The sequence below is a fragment of the Equus caballus genome, chromosome 18 (genome assembly GCF_041296265.1).
Source record: "Equus caballus isolate H_3958 breed thoroughbred chromosome 18, TB-T2T, whole genome shotgun sequence".
Lineage (NCBI taxonomy): Eukaryota > Metazoa > Chordata > Mammalia > Perissodactyla > Equidae > Equus > Equus caballus.
Genome location: NC_091701.1, coordinates 79,739,273 through 79,748,733, shown reverse-complemented (window position 1 = coordinate 79,748,733; position 9,461 = coordinate 79,739,273). Strand labels below are relative to the sequence as shown.

The 9,461-nt window shown below is 40.9% G+C and overlaps 1 non-coding gene across 1 annotated transcript; it reads right to left on the bottom strand.

Annotated features, from left to right (window-relative positions):
• Positions 1-8,740: 8,740 nt before the first annotated feature.
• Positions 8,741-8,847, bottom strand: LOC111768935 (U6 spliceosomal RNA). Its single transcript, XR_002801618.2, has one exon. It is a non-coding gene; the product is annotated as a U6 spliceosomal RNA (small nuclear RNA).
• Between the last annotated feature and the right edge of the window lie 614 nt (positions 8,848-9,461).

The following is a 9,461-nucleotide window of genomic DNA, read 5'->3' as shown; positions in this document are numbered from 1 at the left end:
CAATCCACATGAACCAGCACGCGTGCTCCAGCCTCACAGGCTTCTCAGACCAGGAATTGTGGTCTCAGGGCTTCTCCAAGCCAGGTTCCTCCTAACTCTATCCCCGACCTCCAAACACCATTTCACTGGCTACTCTATAAATGGGGAAACTGTTACCAGTATTCTGAGAGCCAGATGACAGCATAGGAAATCAGGATAATTACGACTCAGTTATATTAGTATTGTTTTAGCCTCTGCCATATTGCGACTCTCCCAGCTCAGACGATGGAAAAAAAAGACGACAGAAGGGTGTGTGGGGGTGTGTGTGTGTGTGTGTTTAAAGCAGGGACGCACTACAACCACACGCTGAACCCATTTCAAAATGGAAACTTTCTTAGATAAATGAAATGAGTGAATTCTTCCAATCGACTAAAATAAAAATAGAGAAAATTAGGTCAGTCAACCAATTGCTTAATATCACATGGTCAAGAAAGGAAAAGTTGGTTAGCCTAATTATTTCTTATTTTTACTGTTGTTTTGATCCTATGTAGGCACACTCTGATTGTGAAAAGCATTACCTGCCTGGTAAATAAAATCATTAACCAAACAGATTTAGGGCACTGTAAACCCAGTTCTGCTCATGAATGTCTTCTTGTATCACCTGGTCTGGTTTGAAGTCTTGTCTTGGCTTCCTTCACAAGGCTCGCTCATAAAGGCCCGAACCTCCAAAAAGAAGGGGTGGAGCAGTCTGACCCTAAAGCCCTTTGTCTCCATCCAGCCTTGCCTGGACTTACAGCACGACGCCCCGTCACATGAGGCTCTGGAGCATTGTTCCCTTCCCATGCAGAGGCCCAGAAAGCTGGGATTAACCTCAACAATGCACCCTATTCAGCCAGGAGCAAGGTTCTCATCCAACATGGTGCTGTGCACGTTCACTGCCAGTGTGTGCACATTCCCACAGGAACGGGGGACCTTTACAAAGCAAAGTGACCGCCATGTGTCCTGTGGCTCTATTCCCACCAGGGACGGGAAGGAGACTGCTCAGCTGTCTTCTTATCTCCTTGCTGCTGGCCCTCTCATGCAATTCTCCGGGTGGAGACCTTGAGTTTGCATGGAGTCTTTACACAGATGACTTATGCTGCTTATTAAGGAATTTTCATTAATAAAGAAGCATTTTGACTTAACCTCAGGTAGATACAAAGATATCCAGGCATCACAATAAATGTACCATCATATCATTCTGGAGTTCAGAATCCAAAATAAGTCTCACTGGAATGAAATGAAGGTTTTGGTAGAGTTACGTTCTTTCTGGAGACTCTAGAGTAAAATCGGTACCCTTGCCTTTTCCAGCTTCTAGAATTTGCCCTCCATCCTTGCCCATGGCCTCTTCCAGCAATCCCATCGCTCTGACACCTGATTCCACTTTCACATCGCCTTCTCTGAATGTCCACCTCCCTTTTTCTCTTATAAGGATCCTTGTGATGACATTGGGCCCACCCAGATAACCCAGGATCATCACTCCATCTCAAGATCCTTAACTTAATCACCTCTGCACAGTCTCTTTTGCCATGTAAGGTAATGCATTCCTGGTTTTGAGGATTAGGACATGGACATCTCTGGAGGCCATTATTCTGCCCAACACAATGTCCTTTTCCATTTTCCAACCAGAAGCTACTGACCATTTCTATACTTAACTCTTCTTTCTCTACTCATCTCAACCGACCACCTGACCCTTCTTTTACCCCAAAGTATTATCTGTAACTTCCTACTCCTTCATTAGATGAGAAGCACCTTAGAAAAGCAGATGCTGTATTTCACTTATCATTTTATGCTTCACAGTCCTTAGCACAGTGTCGTATATAAAATGTGCTCAAAAGTTTTTGTGATTTAAAAAAAAGAAAAAGATAATTGCTATGGAGAACTAACCACTAGTGTGGAGGCGGGACAGCAGAAGTTGAGTGTGAACGGTAATTTCATTTTGGAGACAGCAAAGGAGTTTGGGTTCTAGGGCAATTCAACAGGAGGGGGCAAGGATGGTCTTTTCAACAGGTGGTGCTGGAACACCTAGCTATCCACAAGGAAAAAAATAATCCTTGAACTTTACCTCACGCCATATACAAAAATTAACTTTAAGACTCTCTAGAGAAAATATAGGAGAAAATCTTCACAACCTTGGGACAGGCAAAATTTCCTTAGAGGACCCAAAAAGAACTAATGATGAAAGAAAAAAGTCAATAAAGTGGACTTATTCAAAATTAAAAACTTCTGCTTATCAAAAGACATCATTGAGTAGTAGGGAAAATTAGATGTAGATGGGATTTCTGCTTCCAGCCACATCTAAATAACAGGGACCAGATTTATCTTCCTTCCTGAATCAATTTAAAAACTAGCACAATGGTTATGGAGACTTTAGACATCAAGCAATGAAAGAAAGTGGGCCTGAGAGATGGCAGACAAGTGCAGGGAGCCCACATTCGCCCTGGCCACTGCCTGGACCGAGTTTCTGCCCAAGGCACAGACAGCCAGATCCCAGCAGAGTATCAGGTCTCCTGGAGTTTGCGAGACACAGATTCTGTGTGGCTGGAACTGGCAGGGTAAAGAATCAGAGGAGAGAACAGAGATGTGTAGAGGGTCCTGCTTGAGTCTTCAGCTGAGGACAGATTGGCACATGTTTGTGAGGACACTGTCCAGGTCTGGGGAAAGAACTCTTTGAAAAGATGAGAGGGACAGTTCCAGCAACTCACAGAAAGCCAGGAATAGTGAGGCAGAGTGAAAAGCCTCATCATTCACAGAGTCCTTGGAACGTTTAGCTTCAGTATTGAGACAAAGGTGCCCCCAGAATAATGGCTGCTCTAGTTCCACAAAATAAAGCTCAAAAGCAAGTTCTGAAAGAGTTGGACTGTGTGTAAGCAACTCAGCTGCAGCCCAGAAACTCAAGAACATTTACAGGAATACGAAAATATCCAGTATCCCAAACCATAAGATTTACAATGTCTGACATCCATTCAGAAATGAACAGAATTAACATTCTAAATTAACATTTGGAAGCAAGAAAGAATGACCCATAATGAGGATAAAATCAGTCAATTGAAACTGATCTAAGAATTATACAGATGATAGAATTAGTAGACAAGACATTAAAAGAGTTATTATAACAGTATTCCATGAGTTCCAGAGCCTGGAGGAAAGATTGCTCTTGAAGACTAGAGACATAGAAGACAGAAAAAGACCCAAATTGACCTTCTACGAAAACTACAACATCTGATATAAAAAATACAGCAAATTAAACACTGGAGAAAAAGAGATGAATGAGTTTGTCATAGGAATAGAAGTCATCCAAAATAAAATCTAGAAGGAATTTTTTTTAAAAATTTGAAGCATAAAATGACCAGAGCATCAGTGAGCTAGGGGACAACTTTAAACATCAAATATGCATGTAATAGGAGTCCCCAAAGCAGGGGAGGGATTGTTTTCAGTTCTGATCTACGTTGAATAAAGCTGCTATGAATTTTCATATATTATGTAGACAGGCGTATGCTTTCAGTTCTCTTGGGTACACACCCAGGAGAGAAATTCCTGGGTCCTGGGGATCATATATGTTTAATTTTTTAAAGAAACTGTCAAAAATTTTCCAAAGTGGTTTTATCATTTTACATGAGCTTCAGCAATGTGTTAAAATTCCAGCTCTTTCTCATCCTCGCCAATGGTTTGAGTTATCAGTCTTTGTAATTTTAGCCATCCTAATGAGGGTGTAATGGTATCTCATTGTGCTTTTAATTTGTATTTCCCTGATGATTCATATTGTTGAGCATGTTTTCATAGGCTTATTGGCCATTTATATATATTTCTTTATGAAATATCTGTTGAAATCTTTTGCCCATTGCTTTATTGGGTGATTTCTCTCCTTATTAACAAGTTGTAAGAGTTCTTTATATATTCTGGATTCAAGTTAAATATAATTATTGCAAATATTTTCTTCTGTGGCCTTTATCATTTTAATAATGTCTTTTTTAAGAGCTTTGTTGAGATATAATAGACATATAATAAACTGCACATATTTGAAAGCTACAATTCAATTAGCTTTAACATATGTGTACACTCGTGAAACACTCATTAAAATCAAGTTAGTGAACATTTCCATCACTGTCAACAGTCTCCTGGCGCCTCTTGGAATACTTCTTTACTCCTCCTCCATGCCCATCCCCAGGCAACCATTAATCTGCTTACGTCACTATAGATTATTTTGCGTTTTCTATAATTTTATATATATAAAATAATATAGTGTTTCCTTTTTTTTCTGGCTTCTTTCACTAACATAATTTATTTTTAGATGCTTCTACATGGTTTGTGAAACAATACTTCTCTTTCTGTTGCTGAGTCATAGCCCATTGTATAAATACTGCACAAATTATGTATTTATTCACCTATTGATGAGCATTTGAGTAGTTTCTAGGTTTTGGATATTAAAAATAAAGCTTCTATGAATATTTGTATAACAATCTTTGCATGCACATATGGTTTCATTTCTCTTTGGTCTAAAATCAATGACCTCCACGTTCACCTTAAGACGGAAGAAAAAGACCAAATGAAATGTATAATAAGCAGAGGAAATAATAAAGGTCAGGGCAGAAATCAATGAAGCAGGATACAGAAAAGCAACGGGCAAACATTGATTGAAAAAATCTGTCTTTTTTGAGGAGATAATAAAATAGATAGACTTCTGGCAGACTGATGAGGGAAAGAAGACACAAAAAGATTATATGTATATCATTTTATGTATTTACAGAACTTCATCACAATGAAGAATGTCTGCTCTTCAAAAAATTGTACAAAGAGAAGACTCAGACTAGGAGAAAATATTTGCAAATTTTCCATCTGATAGAAGACAGTATCCAGAATATGCAAAGAACTCAAAAAACTTGATCACAAAAAACGAAGCAACTCGAGGAAAACATGGGCAAAAGATTTGAATGGTCACTTCACCAAAGAAGATATAGGAATGGCAAATAAGCACGTGCTAAGATGCTGAACATCATTCGTCGTAAGGGAAACACAAATCCAAACCGCAGCAAGATCTAATTACGTACATATTAGAATGTCTAACGTTAGGAAGATCGACCATATCAAGTGCTGGAGAGGACGCGCAGGAATGGGGATTCCCACAGAGTTAGGGTGGGAGTGGAAAATGGCACAACCACTTTGGAACAGTATGACAGTTTCTCAAAAGGCTAAGGATGCATCTACTAAACGACCTGGCCATCTCACGCCTAAATATTTACCAAAACACAACTTGAAATCTGCAAATTTGAAACCCCCAACTTTTGGAGGGATCTTCAAATTTCTGGTTTGGTTTTTTTCACAAGAAAGTGTTATTCAGATGTCTGGTGCAGATAAAATATTGTCATTACTGTCAACATGAGTTTTCCTGTTGCTGCTGGAGAGTCACGTGCAGCCTCTAGGTTGGAATTTATTTGATGTCTTTCCTAAGTCACAACATTATTTGAAGAGCATCCTTCATTCATTCAACATTAACACCTATTCTTATTAGTAAATTTTTTCCCTCTATGTTTGAAAAAGGCGTTAAATAAAGCTCTAACAAAATAATTCCTGTTAACTTGATTACTTTTAAATTCTCTTTTAGTGTAGCATTATTTTTCATATTTATAAACTATCTATTCCTAATTATCTAAAATACCTTAATAGCTTAACTACATTCGGAGTATTTTTTCCTTGGCCTGGCTCAGTTCCTCCATTATGATCTCTAGTTCTTATTTTCCAGTGAAAAAAATATTTTTAATTAAGAACATCTTCATTTTGGAGTTTTCAAGGCAAAATTTCTGCAGTCAGCTTTCTGACTGCTGTTTCGAATGTGAAAAGTGAACTCGAGCTTGCTTTCCTTTGTGTCTTCTTCTCTCCGGACATGCGCAGCCACTGGGCTTACACATCAGCCAACGTGATCGGAGAAATGCAGTGGGTCAGGCCTGTGTCGCGAGATCAGGGAACATAGTTTTCTCTCCAGTGAAAACAGAGCAAGTGGTTCTCAAATCTGGCAGCTTCCAGCAAGCCCTGGTGCGTCCATTCGGTTTGTGAAGCTGTTCCGCCTCACATCCTCCCCGCGCTGTGACAGTCTTTGTCTCCAGGCCTGCGGCACAAAGACCGCAGGAAAAGGGCCTGGGAGCGGCTTTTCTTGGGCTGGGGAGATATCCAGGATTTCAAGGCAAGGAAGGAGGTCTGATCTTTGCAGCCCCCTTTGTTTCCTCTCCCCTAGTTTTACTGCCCTCTTTATCTGTAAATAAAAAGAGTTGTACATACATTTTCAAAATGTGCTGCATAATACAACTTCATACATTAGGGATGCTGACAGCTGCCCTCTGAGGTATGGCTTGACAGCCTAAAATCCAGAAATCCATCACCGAGATAGAGCGATGCTACGCCGTTGCTCCCGGCATGTACTGCGGCACCCTGGAACCACTTATTTGAGATATGCCATCGTAACTCTGATAGATTAAAGCACCACATCCAGGACACAATTGTTGTGGGGAGAAATGCTATCATAGATCTGCTCTGTTACAGCCCAGAATCCAGCAGCCCACCGCGCAGGTCTGTGCTGAATCCGGGCTTCCAGAAACCTGTGAAGCAGTAGGATGACAGTCCTGTTCTTCAACAGCCCATTATGAGCTAATTAGCATACATGAATTGCAGATTTGAAGCATTAAAGTGATGTACAAATCATTAATTTTTTGTCAAATCCATGTCATCCTTGTGTGTGCCTTCCTATTTTAATGTTGCATGACAGTGAAAAGAGGCACCATCCTCTGTCTATAAAGAGGAGATCTGGTGTAGCTGATATAATGAGATCTATGTAAACACTATGTATTTTTCAGGTTGAATATATCTGCTTGGAAAACTGCTACACTTGCCCCATTAGGGTTAATTGTGAAAGAATGTTAACATATTCAGAACCCCAGGGGTAGTTCCGCATGTTGGCTGAAGGAAACAGGGATGAAGACCAACTTCACATTTGAGCTTTCTTTTTAAAAAGTCCTCTTTTTGATGAATAAAAAGAACCCTAAAATCTTTGACTGACTGCTGAAGGCGTGACTATGTAGAATGAGGCCTGAGCTTTTAGGTGTGTGAGGGCTCCCAGGCTGCAGCTCGACTCTTGTTAACCCAACCCCGAACTTAATTTATAAAGACGTGTAATGTAATGCGATGGAAAGGGGGGAGCAACATCAAAGCCGTTTTCACACTGGAAAAGGCTTCTAAACATTAATTTGTGGTTTTCTGTATTGTCTCTGTGTATTTAATTACTAAAGCTATTTGTGCTTAAACAAATGCCTCGTGTTTCATTTGAATTTCTATTTTCTTATTACGGTGGAGTCACAATGCTTAATTTGTTAGTACTGTAATAGTTGCCATGGTAACAGACCCTAATGTTATATATAAATATGTATGTGGGATGTATATATGTGCGTATTATAGATACATACTATAGATAATTATGACTTCATTCCAAGAGCACATCTCAGAAGACTTAGCTCTCAAGGAAAACCCTAATTACAAGTACAGATATCCTTCGTGAGCGTAAAGATAGGGTCACAAACTCGGTTCTCCTTTTCACTTGGGAAAAATGGAAGTCCTGAGGAAGGGGAGATGCTGCCTGCTCTCTTGTAAGTTCTCTTCTGCCTGAGGGCAGAATCATCCACGCCCAGGGTCATACTCCACGGACCTTTTTCTTCTCCCCACTCTCCTCCCCACCAACTTTTTAACCACACAAAATCCAGACAAAATGAAACCCAAGGCCAAACTCCAGGGGGAGGTGTTTTTCGAAGGGACATTATAACAGGAAGACTGAGGGATGCATTGAAAAGGAGTGGAGAGGGTGAGAGGTTTGTCCCATTGTATTGGTGAGAGAGGGGAATTCGTAAAGGAAAATACATACATAGGTACCACTCGAGTCGGGCATTCACACACGTCTCAGTCATTATTTAAGGTAGATAGCATAGTCTTCATTTCAGAGATAAGGAAGCTGAGGCTCAGAGGGGGTGAGTAAAAAGTGTCATGAGGGTTAGATTGACCAAAGTCTGTGCTCTCTGTACAAGTCACCTCACCACCCTGAGGCCTTCTGTAGTGCCAGGTATCAGATCATCAGCCCTTTCCTTCCAGACTAATGAACATCACAGCTGGTCTCCCATCCAGAGGAAGCTGGGGCAATGCGATGCTGTGCCTTCTGCTGGAGATGACTTTGGCAGTAAACCAAGAAGAAACCTGAATGGAGGGGAGAAGAGCATGGCCACCTCTATCAGTACACAATATTTTCAGCTTCACGGAACAATGACAACAATGCAACTATAGCAGCTTATCTAAATAGGGGTTTATTTTTCATAAATCATCACAAACCCAGGGACAGTCAAGCTTAGGCTGGGATGGAGGCTCCACAATGCTTTCAGGACTCGGCAGTTAAGCAGTTGCTTATTTTTCCACTGTGCCATCCTCAGTGTGAGGCTAGAATCTTCCTGTTCCTAAGATGGCTGCAGCCCCGCTGGACATCAAAGCTGCATTCCAGGCTGGAAGAAGAATAATGAATAAAGGGCAAACGTATGAACCAGTTGAATCTCTCTCTCTCTCTCTCCTCTCTCTCCTTCTCTTTGTAGGAAAAAAAAGTCACAATTCCAATGTTGGATGCCACACATTATGCTTTGACTCACATTGTTTCCTAAATATTAATGAGTGAAGTGTCAAATGACCTCTGGGAACCATGCAAAATATGGAACGCTTCACAAATGTGCATGTCATGCCTGAGCAAGGGCCATGCTAATCTTCTCTGTATCGTTCCAATTCTGGTACATGTGCTGCCAAAGCGAGCACAAGCTCGAAACTTTTTGAAGATAACGATAACTTTTCAGGAACCCCTAATCAAAAGGCTGTGCTTACTTCCATGTCATTGACCAGCCTTGTGTCATAGGGCCACCCCACAGAGGCAAGAAAGTCTATGGAAGCGAGTCATTTTAACCGAGCCTACTGCTGCCCTCAGTAAAGTGAGGGTTCTTTTAGTAAAGAATGGAGAATGGTTATTGGATAGGTGATGAGCAGTGGTCATCTTCTGTGACAGATATTTGCTGTGACTTCATCAGGCACACACATCGATGTAGAGAAAGAGGCTGTTTGTATCAGGGAAAACATTGAGTGCATTTCTGGCACATGGTTAAACACCAGCTTGGACCTTACTGATTTTCTTGCTGTTTGTTGAATCTTCAGTTTCCGTTCTCAGGTTCCTCCTCTATTTACTCCTTCTAGGTCGGATTACTGACTAGCAAGCTGCCTTATTGGCAGTTAACCACTGGTTTGTTTGCTGGGCATCTCTCTACCCTAGTAAGATGGTGGCAGTGTTCACAGTCTGAGCAAGTGGGTTCTGCAGAAGCTGTGAAGCAAAGTGGTCAAGAGCTCAGGATTCACACAGAACTGGGCTAAACCCCAGCTTC